The sequence below is a fragment of the Mangifera indica genome, chromosome 14 (assembly GCF_011075055.1).
Source record: "Mangifera indica cultivar Alphonso chromosome 14, CATAS_Mindica_2.1, whole genome shotgun sequence".
In the NCBI taxonomy this organism is placed as follows: Eukaryota; Viridiplantae; Streptophyta; class Magnoliopsida; order Sapindales; family Anacardiaceae; genus Mangifera; species Mangifera indica.
In genome coordinates, this window is record NC_058150.1 from 14,466,925 (window position 1) to 14,493,120 (window position 26,196).

Consider the following 26,196-nt stretch of genomic DNA (forward strand, 5'->3'; position numbering starts at 1 on the left):
TTTCAGTTGTGTAATAAAATATAGATAAGATTGGAGATTTATATCAACAATTATCTGAATTAGAATAAGTTTTCTACAAGATTTTGACAAAATAACCACTATTTTTTAGGTAAAGGGTAGACTGAAGCTAAAAGACGAGAGTAACTTGGTATTATAACTCACTTTGTGGTATATATGTATAATGAGAAAAAATGTGGATATATTTGTTTAGGGGATGGAAAATTATTGTAAAAATTTCAATTTCCCTTTATTATGTTGTATGTGTGGACACGATTTTATTTTGTGTGTATATATATATATATATATATATATACACACACACCTGCAAGTTTTCAAAAATAAAATACTCACCCATGTTTGGTTAAACTTAACCAAAACCGTTAGTTATAGGGATAAAAACATCATTTTACCATTAAACCCTAAAACCCTTAAAATTTATATCAATTTCACTTTGGTTTAAAAAACTAACAATTTTCCCCTAAGATTGAGTTTTGAAAAATTCACTTTTTCTCTCAACTCTAGGGTTTAAACTTTTCAAGTTTTTTATTTTGTAACCGCCACCAATCCACCCACCCCCCCCCCCCCCCCCCCCCCCCCCCCCCATATATATATATATATATATATATATAAGCAATATTATACATACTCACTTTAGGTACATAAATATATATACACTTATATATTACATTAGATGATTGGGTGTTACTTTACTTATAATTTAAAGTCACTTAATCATGTGATGATACATATAAGTGTGTATATATTGATATACCCAAAGTGGTTACACATAATTTGATCGTGGATGTGTGTATATATATATATATAATTTTTAATATTATTCCTTTTTTTTTCTCTTTTAAATTTTAGTGGCTTAATGCCCCCTTGCCCTATTTGTATAAATTCGTAGATCCTTTATCGTATTCATATTCGCAACAAGTTTGCATACCTTTAATAATTTCATATTCATCATAAGTCTATAAACCTCATCATTCATAATGTCTTTAAATGCTTTATAATTTAATCATATTTATTGAGTCATAAATCCATCAATTACTCATCTTACTACGAACATTTGATAAATAATCTTGTAAGACTTTTCTTTGAAGCAAATATTTATCTTAAAAAAAAAATTAAAAGGCTTTATTCAAATAATTTCATTAAATATATTCGTTTTGACAATCATATAAAATAGCATAAGTTTGTTTATATAAACAAAACACGAGATAATTTTCAAAATATTTTAAATTTAAATGTTACCTAAGATATCATTATGTAATAAAATTCAAAACATAAATCATTGTAATGTAGAAAAACAATTTATCGTATATTATGTAAGTTTTTACTTAGCTTAAAATAGACAATTTTTAATTACATCTTTAGTTGTCCAACAAAATACAAATATCTTCACATCATTCTAGCATCATAAATCAAAATACATGACTTCTAATAAATTAATTCGTCATCATAAATTATAAATTAACGAAACTTGGACAAATTAATATAGACATGTAAGAACATTTTTAAAAAAAAATTCAACTAAAATCAATTTCCTCCTCAAAATATTCAATATAGAAAGCGTAGCAACACTTTTTAGAAAACCAAATCTTTACTAAATATAGTTATAAAAATTTAAGAAATTTTAATATAATGTAAAAGACATATAATAAAATCTTCACAAAAATTATCAAATCAAAATTAATTAAATTTCACGTTCAAAATATTTGATGAAGTCAAAACACAAAATTATCCAAAATTTGTGAATTTTACTGGACAGCCTCTTATTATAATATTATTAATAATTTATATACGTATAAAAAAACTATAAAATTTTGATGCAACTGAAAAGATATATAATTAAATAATAAAAATTATGTGTATTTATTTTAAATATATATAGGTATCTATTTGATATATATTATTAATTGATTGAATAATTTTAGATTAAAAAAAAATAATATATAATCTTATAATAATATATTATGTATGTATTAAAAAATATATAAATATATAATATTATTCATAATAAAATTTTAGAAAAATGTAAGATATGATTAAATTAAAATACTTGATCAAAATGCTCAAAAAAGTCAAATCGTCAATTCATCCAAAATTCATAATTTTTATCTAGTAGTTACTGCTCTAAAATTTTTAATAATTTATATAATTACCATGAAATTATAAAAATTTGATATAATTGAAAAAACATGTTGTAGAATTTCTAAAAAGAAATTTAATCATAAATTTTTTAATCAAAACATTTAATAAAGGTAGATTACAAAACGGCCAGAACTTCAATTTTTTATTGGATAGTTCCTATTCAATGATTTTTAATAAATTCTAAACTCATTTAAACACCAACAAATTTTTATTATACATAATAGATTTATTAATTAACCTCTAATTTTTTTGTAAATATCATTAACTCAATTAAATTTTTAAAACGTTTAACCAACATATACTATTAAACTGTTCAAAATTCAGAATCTTTACTAGATAATCTCTATTCTATAATTTTTAGTAATTTTATAATTTCATAAAATCAAAAAATTTTGATATTACTTAATAGGAATATCGATAATCCTTCTAGAAAAAAAATTGTAGGATTGAATTTTAATTTAATTTCATTTTCAAAATTTGACAAAATTATAATACCATTATCATCCAGAATTTTAATTTCTAATATGCATTCCTAATACAATATTAACAAAATTAAAACCGAAATCATCAATAATCAAATCAAAATAATTAAAATTGTTAAATTTTACGAAACTAAATAAAATAATAGGGAAAATTTAAACTTACCCAAATTTCCAGCCTCAAACTGAATTGAAATAACTCTTACACGTCCTCCTTTCTTGCAATTGCAAAAGTGAAGAATAAAGTAAATAAATTGAAATTACACAATTGGGTATATAAATTATAGATTATTAGTTAATTTTGAATTAAGAATAAAATAATATTCAATAAATATATGCACCTAATTATATATTCAAGTGTATATACATAACATTCCTCCTGTTAAAATATGGCCAAAAGACTTATTCCCACCCCCAAGGTTTGGAGAAATTTTTAACTCCAATAAGCCAACTTTCAAACTCTCAAACACCCATCTTTTCTTTAAAATTTACTAATAAAGTCAAAGGTAAAATAGTTATTTAGCTACAAATATTAAAAAAATAAAAATTTATCATATTTTTCCCCATAAGTTTACAAATCTAACAATTTTCCCCCACCCAAAGTTTCCATAGTTTGAAAAGTGACCATTTACCCTCGAATTTTTTTCTTCTTCTCTCCAGCAACCATTTCCTTCTTGACCATTGGCGTTCTCTCTCCCTCAACATCTCTCTCTTTCCATCCTTAGCTATCTTCATCTCCAATGAAGACAATTTCGTCTTTGTCTCAAACAAAGACTCAGCCAAAGAAAGGGAACGAAGAGGGTGCTATGAAGAAGACCATCAGTGGGAGGAGAAGATGATTTTAGAAGGTCAGTTGACGGTTGTCAAAGAGAATAAGAAAAAACCTGGTCACTTTTCAAACTTTGGAAACTTTGAGTTGGGGAAAATTGTTAGATTTGTAAATGAAGGGGGGGCGGGAGGGGGGGAATATGATAAATTTTTAATTTTTTTTAATTTTTAATTTTTTCAGTTAAATAATATTTGTGTCCTTACTTTTAACAGTGAATTTTGAGAGAAGGGTGGGTGTTAGGGTTTTTAAAAATTAGTGGGTATGAATTTAGAATTTCACCCAAACTTGGGTGGGCAAAGTTATTTGGCCTTAAAATATTGTGGCCATTAAGGCCCGTGACTATTTATAGCTTGACTCTAATTTTCAGTCTTACACAAAAATTATCAAATTTCTTGCTTGTTTTGCCTTCATAATCAACCGTCATTTTCCTCTTGCCATAACTAAAACAATGGTCGTTGAACTATTAGCCTTTGTAGCCATTCTCGTGTTGTTTGAAAAGCTTGCGTCCTCCGAGTTTTACAACTTTGCATTTGATGAAGGGGTTCGTTCAAAGCTGGTAAGGTGGGAAAGGAAGTTGGAGAGGATTAATGGTGTGCTCAACTCTGCCAAAGAGAAGCAGTTGATCAACTGTCCTGTGAAATTATGGCTGGAAGATCTTCAACACCTCACTTATGATATGGAGAACATTCTGGAAGAGTTTGCCTTTGAAGCTGTTGTGATGTTAAACCAGAAGATTGAATTCAAATTCAAAAATAATTTAACTGAACCGAGAGAATGAAGAAAATGGAAGATAAAGTTTTTAGAAAAAAAAGAGTATGAAAGAGATTGATGACACCGTCATACAATGATGAAGGATATATATATATCATATCATATGGTACAAGCTTTTCACTATGCTTTAATAAATGTCAACTATACTTAATACAATAAAAAAGTCCATAATATCCTTAAAACCAGGATCATCATACATTTTAAACAAAACACAACTAATTTTCAACCATCATAGTTGACTTGGACCATTTAACAAAAAAATACAAATAAGCTCAACTTGCTAACACTCATTCTTTGAGCTGTTTGGCACAAGTCCAAGTCTCATTCTGAGTAACTCAAATTGAGCTTTAGGAAGTGCTTTAGTCATGATATTGGCTAGTTGTTCTTTAGAGCCACAATGCATCAAAGTTATTTCTCCAAGTCTCATAGCCTTTCAGATTGCATGATATTTGACATTGATGTGCTTTGTTCTTTCGTGAAGGACTGGATTTTTTGTGATAGCAATGGCTGCCTTACTATCTACATATATAGTGACACTTCCTCGCTGATCTTGATTCAAATGAGTAAGTAATTTCATCAACCATTTGGCCTGATTTGTTGTATTACAAGCTGCTACATATTCTGCCTTAGTAGAAAATTGAGCGATGACATCTTATTTCTTTGAATTCCAACAAAACACAACACTTCCAAAAGAGAAACAATAGCCTGAAGTACTCTTAAAGTCCTCTAAGCTTCTAGCCTAGTCATTGTCTGAGTATCCCAACAGATTACTACTTTCTTGTCTTGAATACCAGAGGCCAAAATTTTTAATCCCCTTTGTGTATGTAAGAACTCTTTTGGTAGCACACATATGATTCTTTCCAAGTGATTGCATGAACCTTGACAGAAAACATGTGGGGAACATGATATCTAGCCTAATAGAGCATAAGTACAACAAGGAACCTTGATAGCTTCTGTTTTCACATCTAATTCAGCTTCTCTAAATTTTTCATTCACCACTAGAGAAGTAGAGACAGGTTTACAATGCTCCATGTGAAACCTTTTAAGAAAATCATGCACATATTTTCTTCGTGAAATAAAAATACCATTCATTTTTTTATCTATCTCCATACCTAGAAAATATTTTATTTTACCCAGGTTAGTCATGTCAAACTCCTTTTTCATGCATTCAGTAAATTTGGCCACTGAACTTAAATCTCCTCCTATCACTAGGAGGTCATCGACATACAAAGAGACAACTAATACCAAGTCATTCCCTTTTTTCATCACATATAGGGTGGATTCATTCAAGCTCACTCAAATCCTTAATCCAACAAATAAGAATGAATTTTACAATACCAAGCCTTGAGGGCTTGCTTAAGGCCATAAAGGGCCTTATGCAATTTGTCTACTTTTCCTTCCTGACCTGGTATTTTGAAGCCATCAGATTGTTCAACAAAGATGTCTTCATTTAGAACCCCATTTAGGAATGTTGATTTAATATCGAAGTGATAGATTTTCCATTCCATTTTTGTAGCCAAAGCAATTAACATTCTGATTGTATCATACCTGGCCACAAGTGCAAATGTGTCAAAGAAATTTATGCCAATTGTTGAAGATATCCTTTAATAACTAATCTGACTTTAAGTTTGTTTATAGAACCATCTGGATTGTACTTGGTTTTGTAAATCCATTTTACTCCTATGACTTTGTGATCTTCAGGTCTATCAACTAAGCTCCAAGTTGTATTCTTGTTAATCATTTCTAATTATGATTTCATGGTTGTTTTCCACCCTTCTTGACTTACAGCATCATCAAAATAGATAAGTTTAGCAATTACCACATTACACTTGCTATAAACTTCATTTAAAGATCTTCATCTAACTGCAGGAATTTCTTCTTCATCACTTGAGCAAAATTCATCTCCTATTTTCGAAGGTTTAGGTTTTGACTCAATTGAGTTTCCTTTCTCACTCTTCCAATTCCAAGTAGCCTCCTCCTCAAATTTAACATTCCTAATGATTATCATCTTCTCAGTTAGGGGATTATATATTATATACCCTTTACATGTGTTGCAATAGCCAACAAATATTCCTGATTTAGACTTGGCATCCAACTTAGTTATTTTTTCATTGGGTATCTGTACATAGCTAACACACTCGAAGACTTTTAAATGTTCAACCAATGGCTTAAAGTCATGCCATGCTTCAAAGGTTGTTTTATAATCCAAAGCTTTTGTAGGCAACATGTTTAACAAATAAACTGAAGTATTGGCAGCTTCAGCCCAAAACATTTAAGGAAGTCTTTTTTCAATCATTAAACATCAAATCATCTCCATAATTGTCCTGTTCTTCCTTTCACTTACTCTATTTTGCTGTGGAGTATAGAGAGTTGTCAATTGGTGCAAAATTGCCTCATCCTTACAGAAGGAATTAAATTCATTGGAAGTGTACTCTAATCTATTGTTAGACCTAAGTACCTTCAACTTACAATCTGATTGCCTTTCAGCCTCTACCTTGAACATTTTGAATTTACTTACAACCTTAGATTTTTGCTTCAAAAAGTAAATCTAAGTGAGCCTTGAATAATCATATATGAAAATCAGAAAATACTTATTTCCATTCAAAGAAGGAGCGCTCATAGGGCCAACGAGTCTAAGTGAACTAGTTGAAGTTTTTCAGAGGCTTTAGAGGTGTTATTTAAGAAAAGAAGTTTGGTTTGTTTTCCTAGCTGACAAACTTCACAAATTTTGTCACATTCACTCATAATAGGTAAATTTTGAACTATATGCTGAGAATGCATCTTACTCAATGTGGTGTAATTAAAATGGCCAAGTCTTTTGTGCCAAAGAGTGGAATTCACTTCATTGAGTTGATAAGCATTATAACCAATATGTCTTCAATTAATGTTGAAATTTTTATCATGCATTTCTACAATCATTAATCTATTTCCTTCAGGATCAACTATAACACATGTTTTATTTTCAAAATGTAGGCATAACCCTTCTCAAGCATTTGAGTAACACAAGTTATGATTGATTTGAGGACCATAAAGAACATCATTGATCACTTTAATGCCTATTGGAGACTTAATGAGAACTGCACCTTTCCTTTTTACATCTAGTAGTTCATCATTCCCAATCTTCACTTTAGAAGTGTATGTGCAGTCAAGCTTCACTAATAGATCACTATCATGTGTCATATAATTTGAACATCCACTATCTATTAGCCAAATGGAATGCTCTTCTGTTGTGTCACAATTGGACACCATAAACAAATGCTCATTTGGTTCATTTTGTTTCTCCACTTCCTAGACTTGCTAACTTTGCTGAAATGAGCTGTTTCCTTTGCTTTTGTAGACTCTATCAACATGCCCAAATTGGTTATAGATCTTTCATTTAGCATTAGGTCTATACCAACAAAAATTTGGAGAATGGCCTCTCTTTTTACAGTGAGGACAAGGCTAATACCTTCTTTTCTTATCTCCAGATTCCTGGCTCTCACTTCCTACTTGTTTCCATTTTTTCTTTTTTTCACTAGAGAAGTTTTTGTAAGGACTATTGCTAGACTTCTTCTTATTTGCTTTAGCACTGAAAACACCTTCTATGGTGTCTTCTTGCCTCAAATCTCTCCTTTGGTCTTGAGCTTTCAAGGCATTAACCATTTCAGATAAAGTTAACTCTAAAAAATTTTGAGGGTCTTCAAGAGAAGATATCATGGCCTCATACCTTTCCAAAATGCTCACCAAGATTCTTTCAACAATCCTTTGATTAGATAATTTTTCTCATATCAATCTAATCTAATTAACAATTTACATGGTTTTGTCAACATATTCTTATATAGATTCAGTCTCCTTCATCTTAAGTACTTCAAACTCTCTTATGAGATTCAAGACCATCATCTGTTTTGACCTTTCATTACCTTAGGAGTCTTCTTGGAGCTTGTCCCAAGCCTCTTTGGCAGTTTGACAAGCAACAATCTTTGTGAATACTATATCAGTTACACCCTGATGAAGAACGGATAGTGTTCTAAGAACTTTAGTTGTCTCCTCTTCATGCAATCTTATTTGATTTAGAGTAGGATTCGACCCCAAAGGAAAAGGTTGCTTTTCCTCCTCAACATACTACTATAACCTAACTCTTCTAAGGAAGGCTTTCATCTTTACTGCACAAATATGATAGTTTTCTCCACTGTATATAGGTGGAATCAAGAAAGAAGAGGATGAAGCCATCAATCAAATCAGTGTGAAGAAAAAAAAGCTTATCAGAGAATTTAATTTCAGCTGACACAACAATCTAATAATGTTTTGATTCATGTTGTGATGCTGAACCAGAAGATTGAATTCAAATTCAGAAATAATTTAATTAAACCGAGAGAATGAAGAAAATGGAAGATAAAGTTTTTAGAAAAAACAGAGTATGAAAGAGACTGATGATACCCTCATACAATGATGAAGGATTTTTATACATATATATATCATATGGTACAATGTTTTCACCATGCTTTAATAAATGTTAGCCATACTTAATACAGTAAAAAGCTTCCATAATATCCTTAAAACCAAGATCATCATACATTTTAAACAAAACACAACTAATTTTCAACCACCATAGCTGACTTGGACCATTTAACAAAAAAATACGAACAAGCTCAACTTGCTAACAGAAGCTTCAATGCACAGCTCAACACCTTCCTGCTTCAAGAATTTCTCTCAGTCTGCTATTAAGTTTGATTACAACATGAGATCCAGAATAGAAGATATAACTAGCCAGTTCCAAGAGCTCTATAGAGGAAGAGCTGAAATTGGATTAATACACGAGAGTTCTGGTGGGGCATCAAGTGTTGCTACATTAACTATACAGCAAAGACCACAAAGTTCAAGTCTACCAATTGGAATAGCTATTCACGGAAGAGATGAAGCCAAAGAAAAAATATTTGAGATGGTCTCAAGAGATGCTAACTTTTCTATGATAGCAATCGTGGGCATGAGAAGAATTGGCAAAACAATGCTTGCTTGTGACGTGTATAATGACAAGAAATTGGAGGATTTCAAGTTTGAGAAAAAATTATGGGTTTTTGTCTCTGATGATGTTGATGTTTTCAGAATCTCAAAGTCACTTCTTGAGTCAATCAACAAAGAGTCTAGCAAACTAGATACTTTAGATGAAGTGCAAAAACAATTGAAAGAGGAAGTACGTGGAAGAAAAATTTTCCTAGTCTTGGATGATGCCTGGAATGAGAACCCTAGCTTGTAGGAAACCTTAAAGTCTCCATTTATTGAAGGTGCTCCGGGAAGTAAAATAATTATAACTATATGCAGTAAAAAAGTAGCACAGATAATGGGATCCTCTAAACCTTTTGAATTAAGGCAATTATCTGATGAAAATTGTTGGCAATTGTTTATGGAGTATGCATTTGTGGGTAAAACTCCTCGTGTGCCTGAAGAGACCAAGGAGTGTAAAAATTGTTATAAAGTGTAAAGGCTTGCCTTTGGCTGCAAAGACTCTTGGGAGCCTTCTATGCTCTATGGAGATTGAGAAGTGGGAAACTATACTAAACAATAAAATATGGGACTCATCAAATACAGGTGGGATTCTTCTGATGTTAAAGTTAAGTTACTACCATTTTCCTCCACATTTGAAAAGATGTTTCTCCTATTGTGCAATTTTCCTTAAAGATTATGAATCCAAGGAGAAGGAACTTGGACTTCTATGGATGGTGGAAGGTCTTATTCAACCATTAAATCAATACCTAGATTTGGTAGATAAGTATTTTCGGGATTTATGTTCAAAGTCACTTTTTCAAAAATCAACTAGTGATAATTCTAAATATGTAATGCATGACCTTTTACATGATCTAGCTTAATTGATTTCTGGAGAGGGAGCTAATACTAAGTCACCAAAAACATTTGAAAAGACTCGTTGCCTTTCTTATATAGCTAATAAATGTAGTGGAAAAGATTTTTCAAGGACTTGGAAAAATTTAAAAGACTAAGAACATTCTTTCCAGTATTCAAGAATTCTTATTCGAAACATTTTCCATGTGCAATGGTTCTTTTTGATGTGTTGCCACGGTTAAAGAAGTTGAGAATATTGTCTTTAGAAAGGTACCAGATCACTTATTTGCCTGATTCAATTGGAGATTTGATGCATTTAAGGTATTTAAACTTTTCTTCTTCAAGGATCAAAATTTTGCCTAAGTCAATAAGCCAATTATTGAACTTGCAAACTCTGCTATTAAAAGATTGTTTTTGTCTCAAGAAGTTACCTTATAAGATAAGATGTTTGACTAATCTATATTATCTTGATATAAGTTGAGGGAATTTATTATAAGTGATGCCATCCAAAATGAAGCAATTAAAAAATCTTCGAATGTTATCTAATTTTATAGTGGGCAAAGAATCAAGTTCTAATTTGGAAGATTTGAAAAGCTTAAATTTTCTTGAAGGTGAGCTTCACATTTTAAAGTTAGAGAATGCAAATAATGTAAAGCAAATAGGTGGGCATATATTGAACAACAAAAAAGATTTAAAAGTGTTGTTATTAGAATAGGGACCTCAAGTTAATGGCCTGCGAGAAGAGAGAGAAGAAAAAAATATTCTTGAGATGTTGAAACCTCCATGCAATCTAGAAGAACTAACAATTAGATCTTATGGGGATTTAGAATTTTCGTCTTGGATTAAGCACTTCGTCGTCACTTTCTAAATTAACCATCCTTGAATTAGAAAAATGTGAAAATTGCACAAGCTTGCCTTCACGAAACCTATTGAGCTCACTTAAAATTTTAAAGATCATAAGGATGTCAAAACTAGAAAGAATAGACATGCAAAGGTCTTACAAGTCACTGGAGATTCTTTATTTTGAGAATTTACAAAATTGTCAATGTTTGGACACCAAAGGGGAAAATGAGAATGGTGAAAGATTCCCAAATCTTTATGAGCTCTCCATTATTTATTGTCCTAAACGTACTGTAAAATTGCTTGATCATCTTCCTTCACTAGAGATTCTTTATTTTATGAATTTACAAAGTTGTCAATGTTTGGACACCAAAGGGGAAAATGAGAATGGTGAAAGATTCCCAAATCTATGTGAGCTCTCCATTATTAATTGTCCCAAACTTACTAGAGAATTGTTTGATCATCTTCCTTCATTAGAAGTACTTGTCATTGAGAAGTGTGCAAAGTGGATGGTTTAATTCTCAAATTTTCCAAAGCTCATCAATTTAAGTATTGATGAGTGCAAGGAAGTGGTTCCTACTAGTAGTTCTACTGATCAATTCATGTCATTTAAGTCTGGTGTGTCTCTTCCAAATATTGTAGATGCAAAGCCTAAAAATTGGTTGACTAAAAATTTTAATTGTGTTAAGCCATTAAAATAGAGTCATAGTCTCACCTCTCTTGAAAGCTTATATATTACATACTGTAATATCTCATTTCTAAACTCCATCTTTATTCCTAATTTGACTGATCTTGAGATTACAAGCTGCAAAACTCTAAAATCTTTACCGAAAAGATTGAAGCAATGCAACATAGAAAGATTGAGAATTGAAAATTGTGATTCTCTATTATTCATTGCTAGAAACACATTGCCTTTGTTGTTAAAAACACTTGAGATATCATTTTGTCATAAATTACAGTATTTGGAGAGTATTCGTTCTACTCTGCTTGAGAGCTTGGATATTGACTCTTGCGAATCTCTCACTTGTCTATCATTATGAGAATTGTTACCTAACACACTCAAACAACTTCTTGTTGAAGGTTGACCAAATGTCACGACATTGTCGTCAAAAAGCAGGAGTGTACTCGAAAAACTTGAATCCCTCAATATTCGTCATTGTCTAAGGCTGAAGTCAATAAAGGAGGCATTTCACAATAATTCGTGTCTTAAACATATTTCTTTATCTGGTGTTAAAAATCTTGAATTGTCCAGCCTCCAGAATCCTACTGGTCTTCAAAAATTAAGGATTACAAATTCTTTAGTGTCACTATCGATAAAAGGTTTTCCAACTAGCCTAATTGATATCTATATCAATAGAGCTATCCAAATGAGTGAGACACCAATTAGATGGGGATTGCACAAACTCACCTCTCTTAAAAGTCTTTGGATCAATGGATTTGAAGATCTGAAGTTGATTCTATCAGAGGACCAGCAAATGCCCTATTCTATTAAAGATTTGGTCATCTCTAATTTGACACCCTTTAGATCTATTTTAGATTTGGGCACGCTCACCTCTATTAAGAGATTGAAAATTAAGTATTCAAATCTCAACACAATTTCAGACCTCGGAAGCTTGGTGTCGCTTAAAAGCTTCCATATTATGCATTGCCCAAAGATCAAATCAATTCCTGGCTTTGGAAGCCACTACTCCCTTGAAGTATTGTATATTATTGATTGCCCAAAGCTCAAATCAGTTGCATGCCTGGGAAATCTTACTTCCCTTCAAGCATTATTGATTTGGAGCTGCCCAAAGCTCAAATTCTTGCCAAGCCCGCCACCCTCACTTCTGATAATAGAAATTCAGGAATGTCCATTGCTAAAAAAACATTGGAGGAGAGGCAAAGGGAAGTATTGCTCAAAGATAGCTCACATCCCTAGTGTTCTTATAGATGGAAAATTCATCTTCAATTCAAAGGAGGAAGAATAGAGTTGAATTAATTGAATTCAAAGCATGGAGTTAAATAATCATCTCTGTTTCATTCAAGGTTTGTCATTTTATCCATAGTTTTTTACATTGACAGAGTATTGTTTGATTCTCTACCTTAACTTACTCTTATTATGACTTGTCAGATGATCATCAAAGAGATATTCACAGTGGCACTTTGGCCAGGTAATTTCAGCATCTTGTATTTGTTAAATTAACTTGAATAGTCATGATTTTGATACATAATGTAATTATGAATACATATCCAATAGATAAAATCATGTTAAAGTGTTGTTATTATTGTTATTATTTTGCATGAATTTTGAAATTTTCATTTCTCTAAGATTTAGATTTGTTACATAACCACCATTGAGATAAAGAAACATTTGGGGACAGAAATTCGAGCCATTTTGTATCTCAAAATGAAGAATCGAAAAGAGAATTGTCTCATTCAATTCCAAGTTTGTTATCATAACATAATTTTCAATAAATTATGTCGTTATTCCACAAATTTGATGATAATATGAAAATTTTGTGATACAGCAGCCCTACATTTCTTCATTCTACAACTTCCTGCCCTGTTTACTCTCTTGAAACAAGTGCTCTGCCTCGACTTCATGTTTTCTATGGCAAGAAGCAAGTGAACCACTGATTAAATTCAAAGTTGGAGTACTGTATTTGGATACAAGAATACTTAAAAAAATGAATCTAAAAGTTCACTCATGTTTTTACCTCGAAAGATTTTTCAGTATTTTTTGTGCTTAAAAAGGTAATTGAAGAAAGTCCTCTATTCAAATTCCAATATTTTGCAATTATTGATACATATATTTGCTTAGGTTCCTTCATAATCTTCATGATCAGTCCATTTTGTTGTGAGGTGGATTGAAAGTGACTATGATTCAAAGATTCAAAATTTTCCTTCTCCAAATTCATGTAGGCAAATTTGGTAACATTTGAGTTACTCATCTAATTGCTTATGTTGCTCCTGGTGTTATGTATGGAGTCCATCAAATCTCATGCTCAAATTACGAAACTTGGATTTGCAGTTCTAATCGATGCATTTGTTAACTAAAGTGAACTTGATTGCTTAGCTCTATATATATATATTCTTCATTATATTTTCAAGAAAGGCAACTTTTTTATTTGAAATCTATGCAACTTACCAACTGAATCAATCTTTATTTCCTCTGACGTGAATAATATAATACAGGACCATAGCACCCTGGTTTTAAAGATTTTGTGATCAGAATGCAAAGATTTAAGAATAAGGTAAGCACATCAAGAATTAATCTTCCATGTAATTACGTATTTCATTTTTTTAAAAGCAATCTCATTCAGCAAGATGAAGGTGTTTTATTGTCATTGCTAGATTGATTTTTCAGCCTCAGCAGTTGCCTTGAAGTCAATATGTTATCCTCTCTTAAGAAAAAAACTAGTCAAAAGCATTTGACGTTCGCCAACTGCAGGCACGAGAGATATTCTTTCTTATTTAATGTAGACTTTTATGCTTTCTCAATCAAATTTCCCTATTGTTTTTTTTCCATGGAGGTTAATTCCCTTTAAATATTCAAGGTGATTTCTAAGAGTGGAAGTCTGAGATGGACATTGGTTCAATGAACTGATGTATCACCTTGGCTGAAAGACAAAAAAAATGTCTTTCAGTCCTTGTTGCCAGTAAAGAGTTAAAACAACATTTTCAACCTGAAGAAAATGAAGTGATGTTGCTTGTGATAAGTTACTATGCATATCGGTATGACTAATTTCAACTTGGATAAGCAGTTCTTGTTATGAGATCTCAGTCACATGACAAGCTCAGGTCTTTTTTGCAGAATCAAGGAGTGCAAAAATCTCTAATATCACATCTCTTGAACTTCTGGAGGCAAGGAACTATCCTATTCTTGAATCCATTTCAGAGAGGGCTTGTTGGATATGTTGATCTCATTGTCACACCATTGCACCATGAACATCTTATGATGATAAAAGGAATTTAAAGGCCAAAAAATTGTGGCAACAGAGCAGCTAATGCAGGTTGTAAGAATTTGGCAAACTATGAACATTTGTGTTTACATCTTGTTTTGATGAGCACACATTCATTATGCTATATGTGTGAACATCTAGAAGTTGATTTTCCATTTAAGTACAACTTTTAACTTCTTTATCTGTATTCGAATTTGTTCTTTGTCATCTAGATATACTGTTGAGATTATATACAAGCGTTCACTCTCTTTGGGAATGTAAGCTCACTTCTCTCGGCTGAATTTTTTTGACCTAAACATACATCCTGTATTGCACTAACGTTTGAATGAGTTTTTTGTGCTTAGGTAATTTGTTATTTTGTGCAGTTTGTTCTACGTTTTTGTTCTCCAATTTTCTAATCTTTGTCTTTCAGGTTTGCTAGTTGGTTCAAATAGTGGGATATGACCTTACAGCTGGTACTAGAAAGGAGTTCAAGACCAGCAACTGAACGTATTTTAGCTTAAAGTTCAAAGGGAGCTTGAACAACCTGAGTGACATACTCGGTGTATTTCATATTTGTGCATGTTTAATTTCAACTTTGTAACTAATAATTGATTTTTTGCTTAGTGATTTGATTTAAGCTGGACATGGTCCCATGGATGTAGGCTAAGATAGATCTTAGCTGAACCATGTAAAAATCCTTGTCTTTATTACTTTCTGCACTTATTTTGTGTTCGGGAAAATGACCATTTCCCACCCATTTTTTAGGCCATTCTCGAACCTATACCCACAGAAGATAAAAAACCCATTTTCCCACCCATAGGCAAACTTATGTTAATTTTTTCTGTTGAAGGGAGGGGTAAAATAGTCATTTTACTGTTTATATTAAAAAGTTATAAAATTTATTACTTTTCACGCCCCTTAGGTTTAAGAAACTAACATTTCACATTTATCTAAAGTTTTTAAATTTTGAAAAGTAACATTTTCACCCCCAAACCTAGGTTTTCCATATTTTTCCAAATGCAGCCGACCCCCATAACTTTCAAAAATAGCAGTTTCACCCTCATTCTTCAACTTCATCTTTCGACGTCGTCACCTGCCTCCTCCTGGTGCAACGGCGGTGGTGCGATAAAAAGATCTTCATCTCCTCGTCGCACGGTGTGACGAAGAGACGGAGATCTCTTCAATGCATGATACGATGAAGCGACGAAGAGGTCTCTCTTCGTCATTCCACCTAGACGATGAAGGGCGACGCTTCGTCATCCAGATCTGGGCAACGAAGGGTCATCTTTCATCGTCCTTTGTAGTCAGAGATGGGAGATCGGTGGAATGCGTCAGCCATTGGTGGTGGACAGAGAAGGAAGCAAACCCTAAGGGTGAAATCTAAACTTTTCAAACTTTGAGGATAGGTTGAGGTGTTAGTTTTTAAAACTTGGAGGGAGGAAATGGTGAAATTTTAAAGTTTTAAGGTTTATAATTAAAATAACAATTTTACCTCTGTCCCTAACTAAAAATTTAGACAGTAGTTTGGTCATGGGTGGAAAAAGGTGTTTTTCATCTTTCATAGGTATAAGTTTGAGAATGGCCTAAAAAATGGGTGGGAAATAGTCCTTTTCCCTTTGTGTTTTGATGACTTTGTTTGAGAGTGAAGTGAGACGAATTTCCCCAACTCAATCTAAACTGAATGACGAAGCCCATATCACAAACTCCTATAGGCACTACAATAAGGGGATGTTTGGTTAAAAGAGATTAAAAATTATTATAATAATCTATCTTTTATTACATATATTATTTTATTCGGTTTATAAGTAATATAAGTGACGATTTGATTACCACATCTATCTTAAGTATTAAAAGACTACCAATGTAATCTTGATTTTATTATAATTATACTCTTATTTATTAATTTTGTTAGAGCAAAAATAATCTTATTTTCAATTAATATAACAAATAATATAAAAAAATATTTTAGAATAATTATACCTAAAGATATTTAAGTAAAATAATATACTAGTATTCTTTTATTAACTCTAATCAGACATTTTAATTTTGGTAATAAAACATTTTTCAGAGCAAGTGCCCCTTAAAAGCAGGCTCTTTATCCAAATAAAAATATCTTTTCATATGTACTCTTGATTGTTGGGAGTTGTGAGGTATTGTTAGATAATAAAAATACAGTAGGGATGCAAGAATTAAACAAAATTAGTAGAAGTATGACCATTAGAAACTTCAAGGTCTAGTGCATCAATAACTTAATGAGTTTACAAGAAAACAATACAAGAACATCTAATCTTTTATGACCATTATGCACCAAAACAATTAAAGGAATAATGCTCTGAGTAGTTTCAAATAATTACAAGGAATAAGCAACAGAGGATTATCCATGAAACATCCTCAAAAAGCTCAACTCCGATTCAGAAGTATTCATAAAAAATTATGCTCTGCAGTCAGATCACACTTCAGATTTCATTTTTCACAGCGAAAATTAGGATGATACAGGAAAACAAAGTATTTAAATTTACAAAATAGTCCCAATTCGACCAATCAACAGCTACAGATTTCATTTTTCACATGAACTTACAACTCAAAGAACATGATTTACAGAAAAGAAAATGGTGAAAGCTAGCTCAATTAATCTTCCTAAAAATGAAGCTAACACATATACGAGGAGTGAAATATGTTTGATTAATGAGAAGTTAATGATGGAAGGAGCCAAGTAAAGAACCCAAGATTTGTTTCTCCTTTTAATCGTTGTGATGAGTTTTCTACCATCATATTCCAGAGGTCCCCAACCGTCCATTCATGAGAAAGAATACACTGTGTCACTCGTAATTCAATGTCAAACAAATTCTCATCACTATACTACACATATATTTAGCAAATTAGGATCATAAACCACGATACATATGTCATAAAAGCCACATGACACAAGGGTATAAAAGGTCTAGCCATATACATGAATTATGCAGATTCATAATGATATTGAATGAAGTAGAAATGGCAATAGCAAGAACAAGATAAGTACCTGACCCAGGTTCTCCAATGCCTCCGTGCCAAATGTATAGTATGACGTTAAAGGTCTTAAAGCCTGGAAGAAACATATTAATTCTTTTTCAAAATACCAGTGACAAAAACAAAAATTAGGCAGGAGAGATATAGTTTCTCTATCATTATTTCTTTACTAAAACTTAACTTCTCACATAAATAGAAGAAACAGGAAAACCAGCTCCAAATAAGGTTAGAAACTTCCACAAAAATTAAGGCTTGGTCTACTAGCCCTTCCACTAAGGAGATGATGCACATTGAGTATCTTGGTAGCAATAAGCATATATATATACTTCATAAGGTGGGAATTTAAACTATGCCTTCATAAAATAATGAATTTTCTTATAAAGAACAATTTACCTGCGACGCCGCAAGCCACTGAATTATGGCCTTCAGTTCGGGATTTCCCCAAAAGGCACCACATCCCCAATTCCCAGTCACAATCCCCGGAAAATCCTCATGGTTCCAAAACTGACTACTGTTCGGGTCAGAATTTCTGAGCATTAGATTGACAGATGTTCCTTCATTTGTTTCAATGGCACTTGAGGAACCTTCATGTAACGATTAAAATGTGAATTAAGAAAACAGTTAGCTTTTTAATCTTTATGCAGTAGTACAGCAGAAAGTCCAGTTGATTCTACATTTGCAGATTATAAAAGTTAGTCCAACATGTCTGCCAACATCCTATTGACATTCCGATAAAGGATTTTGAACTAATTAGAAAATTAATAGACAAAGTAATTAAGAACTCTCACCAAAAACTTATTCCTTGGTATGTTGTCTTTTTCCTTGGATTTGTGAAGTCCCCTGTCTGGAAAAAGTCTCTCACATTGGCCAAAATTAGACTGATCAATAAACCCACAAAGTGCCTTATTTGTCTCCCTCTCAAAACAAAAAAGTCGAATACAAAATAGTATTTGATTAACAAAGGGAGAAAAAAAAAAAAAAAAAAAGAGAAAGAGAACCTGCAGATTTTACAGAATGAAATGGCATAAGCCCTTTTAACTTTTGCCTCAAGTGCCTAATGCGTCTAGATATAGGAACAAATAGCATAAACCCTTAAGAAAAAAAGGAAAAGCCATTGAACAAGATAATTATGCCAGATGTGATTTGAGAGCAACATCACTCAACAAATCAGTAACTTGGATGAATATTTTGACCAATCTGCGGCATCTAATGAAAGTGACATGTGTTATTGTGGTGTGTATTTGAGGCGTTCAAAATGAAATTTTGCATAGCGAAGGAGGTATTTTATAGCATAGTGTTTCATTCCAGGCCAGCATAATGCATCTATAGCAATTATCCTCATTTTTCGTCTCCCAAAAACATCAACATTCCGTTTATCCACACGATCACCAGAAAAACGAAATGACAAGGGATACGATACCTACACCACAAAAAGATGATACAATGAGCATAAATTAACTACAATACAAGTCGATTAAAAATAATTATGTACATATGCTTGATGCAGCTAACTTTCAGGGATATAAAAGATTTAAATCATTCATGCATAATAAGAAAGGATGAAAATCAAATAAAATGCTTAACCTAATAAATGAAGACACAACATATCAAGATAGTATCTTGATATTCAGGATTTACAATTATCAATTAATGGATAATTCCCAACTACACGTTGTTGCAATATAAAGGATTTCTAAACTGCATAGATTTTACATTTATTTACAATGGTCATTCATAAATGAACGAGAAGAATTAAAAGACTCTACTTTTTTGACAAAGTGCTATTTTAGTTTCATATAAGCATTTTAGAAAATTTTATTTTAACATTAAACACATGGTTGGAACCATGATTAGATGGCTTATTATGTAAAACTTAGTATATCCACACAACATAGGTTTTATTTCAATTACATAAAATCAGCCAATATAATTAAATAAGAAACCTATAAAGTCAGTAAAGCATCATATTATATGTCTGTATCCCATTGAATCAAATCTTGGATTTACCTGTTCACTGAGTAAGACTTACCCATTATAATCCGAGAATCTTGCTGCACCAACAATTTCTATAGCCTCATTGTCAGCCATGGAAGGCAAGAAAAGCATTTCAGTCATCATGTGATTTAATGATTTTGAATTAAAAATAAAATAACACTCAATAACATTATAACACATCATTTGTGTATCTAAATTATGTATAAAAAATGTGTACACATAGTATTACTGTTTAAACAAAGCAAATCAAATTGAAGATGAAATCAATTGATTTCACCAGCCAAACCCAAACCCATGAAAATCAAATCATCGAAAAAGCGGAATTGCTAACTCATGAGCTAAAACTTAACCTGTCATTCTGAGACATTAGAACTACCATGCCAGCATGGAAATTCCTAAAAGTTGTTTATTACAACAACTGATAATAATCACTAACTAATTTTAATTACTCTCAAATCTTAGCAATCGGCGCAAGACACTCTATCCATCACCCTATGCAAATATCCATAAGCCTAAATATCACACATATTCAATATGATATATTTAACATGCAATATATATTTCAAATGGTCCACTAAAAAGCTTAAGGTTACATACGCAAACAATTCATCTAAGTTGATGATTGGAAGATGGTTTGAAACTCTATTTGTGACTTGGAACAAACAAAAGAACGAGCAAGCAAGAAGAGCACCAATCAATTCCCGAAAAGCAACATTTACACTATCATTGATTATAAAGTATTAGAGGAACAACTGAAAACAAAGAAGAATAAGCAATGAGACCAGTGGAAAAGGCCGACAAACAATACATATGATGATAAGGTTGTGTCTTATCTAATAAGATTAAATGACACAAGAACCACTTATGCAACTTATATATAGCATTTTTTAGTAGACCTAAAATATATCTTAGCTTTGACAGAACACTGAATTGTTCACCTAACAATGTATAGACCAAATATAAAGATACCTGGCTGAGGAACACTATGTCTGCTTCTTGTTGACCCAATATGCGAAGGCCCATTTTGTTGCCACATCTTTCAAGAAAATCGTTTGCATTTTGATAGGGACTTTCTAATAGAGAGAGCAACTGCAAGAGAAAATTTGCTAGTGCTGGAAGAACCTCTTCAAACCACTTTGTTGATTCTACCCAAGATATAAGTTGCATAATCCTCCTTATTCAGCTTGAGAGATAATAATGTCATTATGTAGTTGGATACTCGCTAATTTGCTCACTAACATCTTATGGTTATTCAAATTCTCTTCAAAAGAGAGCTTTTGACATACAGTATGATTCCTAGCAAGTTCTTCGATGTGGTTCAGAATTTTCATCATGGTTAAGGACTTCGTCATCACTCTCTAAATTGACGGTCCTTAAATTGAAAGATTGTAAAAATTGCACAAACTTACCTTCCCAAAGTCTATTGAGCTTCCTTAAAGAGTTAGTAATCAAAGGGATGCCAAAACTGGAAAGAATAGACATGCAAAGTCCTTTTAATAGATTGGAGATTCTTTATTTTAAGAATTTACAAAATTGTCAAAGTTGGGACACCAAAGGGAAAAATGAGAATGTTGAAACATTCCCAAAACTCTGAGAGCACTCCATTATTGATTGTCATGAACTTATAGTAGAATTGCATGGTCATCTTCCTTCACTAGAAGTACTTGTCATTGAGAAGTGTGCAAAATTGATGGTTTCATTCTCAAGTTTTCCAAAGCTTGCCATATTATGAATTGATGAGTGTGTGGAAGTGGTGTCTACTTGTAGTTCCACTGGTCAGTTGATGTCCCTTAAGTCTAATGAGTCTCTTCCAAATATTGTAGATGTAGATTCTGAAAATTGTTTGAGTCAATTTCAGTTGTGTTGAAAAGCCAATAAAAGGGAGTGATAGTCTCACCTCTCTTAAAAGCTTATATATAAGAAATTGTAGTAGCCCATTTCTAAATGTAATCTTTCTTCTTAATTTGAGTGATCTTAAAATTGAAAGTTGTAAGGCTCTAAATCTTTACCAGAAAGATTGAAGCAAAACAACATAGAAAGATTGACAATTCACAAGTGTGGTTCTCTATTATTCAATGAGAGAAACATTGTGCCTTTGTCTCTAAAAATGCTTGAGATATCATGGTGTAAGAATTTACAACATTTGAAGGATATCAGTTGTACCCTTCTTGAGAACTTGAAGATTGAACAATGCGAATCTCTCTCGTGTCTATCATCGCAAGGATTGTTGTCTAACACACTCAAAGAACTAGAGGTTAGTGACTGCACAAATCTCAAAACATTGTTGTCAAGTTGGTGCGAACATAAAAAACTTGAATACATCTATATTTGGGATTGTCCAGAGCTAAATAAAAGAGGCATTGAACAATACTTCATGTCTTAAAAAGATTGATTTAATTGGTGTTGAAAATCTTGAATTATCAGGCCTACAGAATCTTACTTGTCTTCAAGAATTAAGCATAGCAGATGGTTTGGTGTCGTTGCCAATAGAAGGTATTCAAACCAGCCTAATCAATCTTGATATCATAGGAGATGAAGAAATGAGTAAGAGACTAATTAGATGGGGATTGCACAAACTCACCTCTCTTAAAAGTATTAGGATCAATGGATTGGAAGAGTCGCAGATGATTCTATCGGAGGACCAACGAATGCCTCTTTCTCTTGAATCTTTGGAAATCTTTAATTTGACACCCTTCATATCTATTTCAGAGTTAGGCACACTCACCTCTCTTAAGAGATTAGAAATTCGGTATTCAAATTTGAACTCAATTTCAGAGCTAGGAAGCCTCGTATCACCAAAAAGCTTCAAGATTCATAACTGCCCAAACATCAAATCAATTCCTGCTTTTAGAAGCCACTGCTCCCTCGAAGAATTGCATATTACTGAATGCCGACAGCTCAAATTAGTTGCATGCCTGAGAAATCTTACTTCTCTTCAAACCTTTGATCTTCCATATTGCCCAAAGTTCAAATCCTCGTCAAGCCCGCCACCCTCACTGTTGGAATTAGAAATTTACAGATGTCCATTGCTAAAAAAACATTGGAGGAGAGATAAAGGGAAGTATTGCTCTAAGATTGTTCACATCCCTATTGTTAAAATCGATGGAAAATTCATCTTCAATTCAAAGGAGGAAGAACTGAGTTGAATTCAAAGCATGGAGTTAGATAATCATCTCTGTTTGGCCAGGTAGTTTCAGCATCTTTTATTTATTAAATTAACTTCAATAATACACCTTGTGAAGTTGAAATGATTTTGCATGAGTTTTGATCACGTTAGATTTTTTGGTTTTCATTTTCCTATGATTTAGAAGAGTTACATATGGACCATTGAGAGGAAGAAACATTTGGAGGCAGAAATTTGAACAATTTTGTATCTCAAAATGAAGAATCAATAAGAGGATTGTCTCATTCAAATCCAGGTTTGTTAATTTCAAAAATCTAAACTTTTTTCTAGATTATCGTCGTAACTTAGTATTCAATAAATTATGTGTCGTTATTCTACAACCTTTTGTCCCCTGTTTATTCTCTAGAATCAAGTGGTCTGCCTCAATTTTATGTTTTCTATAGCAGGAAGCAAGTGAACCGTTTGATTGAATTCAAAGTTGGAGTACTTTATTTGGATACAAGAATATTTAAATAATGAGGCTAAAAGTTGGCTCATGTTTTTACCCTGAAGGGCTTTTCAGCATTTTTTTGTGCATAAAAAGGTAACTGAAGAAAGTTCTCAATTCAATTCCAATATTTTGCAAAGTATTGATACATATATTTGCTTAAGATCCTTCATAATCTTTGGTTACCAGATTTGGGTTTGTTTTAAGATGATCAGTCCATTTTTTTGTTGAGGTGGATGGAAAGTGACTACGATTCAAATATTCAAAATTTAGTCCTCCAACTTCATGTAAGCAAAATTTGTAACATTCTGCACTAAACTTCTTAATAATTGATGATAAAAAATAATTTCAGTTTATCACATCTAATTGTACATTTTGCTTCTTGTGTGTTATACATGGAGTCTGTCAAATCTCATGGTCAAGTTACAAAACACGGATTTGCAGTTCTAATTGAAGCATCTGTTAACAAAGGTGAACTTATTTGCTTACCCATACATATATATATGTATATATATATACATAAATATATATATGTATATATATATATATATATATATATATATATATAGATTTTATTTCCTCTTACCAGAAAAATACAATACAGAACTGTAGCACCTTGGTTTTAATTATTTTGTGATCACAATGCAATGATTGAAAGATAAGGTAAGCATCGTTAAGAATGAATCTCTTACGTAATAAGGTATTTCATTTTTCTAAAAGCAATTTCATTTGGAGAGATGACGGCGTTTATTATTGTCATTGCTAAATTGATTTGTCAGCTTCAGCAGTTACCTTGAAGTTGATATGTTATCCTCTCCTGTCTTAAGCATAACCAGTCAAAAGCATGTGATGTTTGCCAACTGCAGGCACGCGAGATATTCTTTCTTTTTTTATGTAGACTTATTTTATGCGTACTCGATATAATTTTCCTTTTTTCCTTGGAGCCTAATTTGTTTTTCACATTCAAGGTGATATCTAAGAATGCAGTGTTGACAGGAAAAATGTCTGTAGTTCTAAATACCAGTAAAGAGTTAAAGCAGCAATTTTAACTAGAAGAAAATGAAGTGATGTTGCTTGTGATAAGTTACTATATATAATGGTATGACTATTTCAACTTGGATAAGCAGTTCTTGAAGTGTTATGAAACCTCTGTAATTTCTGCAAAATCAGAGAGTGCAAAAATCTCAAATATCACATCTCTTGAACTACTGAAGGCGAGGAACTATATATCCTGATCTTGAATCCATTTCAGAGAGGGCTTGCTGGATATGTTGATGTCATTGTCACACCATTGCACCATGAACATATTGTGATGTTAACAGGAATGTGAAGGCTGAAAAATTGCAGCGTGAAGGTAGCAAATGTAGGCTGTAGCAATTTGGCAAACTATTGAAAATTTGTGCTTACATCTTATTTTGAAGTGCACACAATTAGTATGCTATATGTGCGGACATGATTGCATTTTGTGCGAACATTTGGATGTTGATTTTCCATTTAAGTAGAACTTTAAACTTCTTTATCTGTATTCGAATTTGTTCTTTGTTGTCTATGTGTACTCTTGAGATTATATACATTCATATTTTTTGGGAATTTAAGTGAGTTTTTTGTAGTTAGGTCATCTGCTATTTTGTGCAGCTTGTTTAGTATTTTTGTTATCTGATTTTCTACTACTTCTCTTTCAGGTTTGCTTGTTGGTTCAAATCGTAGGATACAACTTCATGGTTGGTACTTGAAGGGAGTTCAAGACCAACAATTGAAAAAATTTCATCTTAAAGTTTAAGGGGATCTTTAACAATTTGAATGAGAAACTCGATGTGTTTCAAAGCTGGGCATTAGCTACTGAAAGAATGAGAGTTATTAAATTAATTTAGTTAAAAGAGATTTTTTGCCTTGTGTGTTTAATTTCAACTTTGTAACTAACAGTTAAGTTTTTGGTTGGTGACTTGATTTGAGCTAGACATGATCCCATAGATATAGGCTAAGATAGATTTTAATTGAACCATGTAAAAATTTTTATGTCCTTTTTACATTTTGCACTTAATTTGTGTTTTGATGACTTAATTTAAGAGTGAAATGAGAGACGAATTTCCCCAACTCAATCTAAGCAGAACAACCAAGCCCATATCACGGGCTTTCATAGGCACTCCAATTCATGCAGTTTTGTTATCCAAAGAAAGTTTATTTGTTCATATCCTCCTCTTCAAATAATAGTAGTATAGCATGCTAATATCATGAACAAGACAATATCCCAAGTAAACACTGAACTCAAAACTACATTAGCAGAAGTATGACCGTCAGAAACTTCAAGGTCGAGTATATCAATAACTTGAATGAGTTTACAAGAAAACAATACAAGAACAGTCTAACCTTTTATGGCAATTAAAGGACTAATGCTGTGTGTGTGGTTTCATATAATTACAAGCAATAAGCAACTGAGAAACACTAAAGAAAATAATTAAAAAGAAATGATAAAAGGAGAGAAATGACTCACCACCCTCTTCTTCTGAAAATCCTCACTACACCCAGAGCTCAGCTGCTCTGTTCATGGATAAGGTGCGCTCCTTGAGGTACTTTATTTTCACATAAAGCTTTTGTTTTCTTCAAAAATATCCTGCTATTTCTTTATTTGTTTTTTAGACTCTTTCATTTATATTTTATAATTAAAAAAAAAAACTCATTGAGGGAAAAGATGAATTCATAAATTAAATTATTAATATTTTCTAATGATCAGAGTTTTTACTCTAAACTATAAATAAGTCTGAATCGCT

General features: G+C 32.1%; 1 pseudogene; it reads right to left on the reverse strand.

Moving 5' to 3' along the window:
* Nucleotides 1-17,438: 17,438 nt before the first annotated feature.
* On the reverse strand, nt 17,439-20,984 carry LOC123195701 (annotated as a pseudogene).
* Between the last annotated feature and the right edge of the window lie 5,212 nt (nt 20,985-26,196).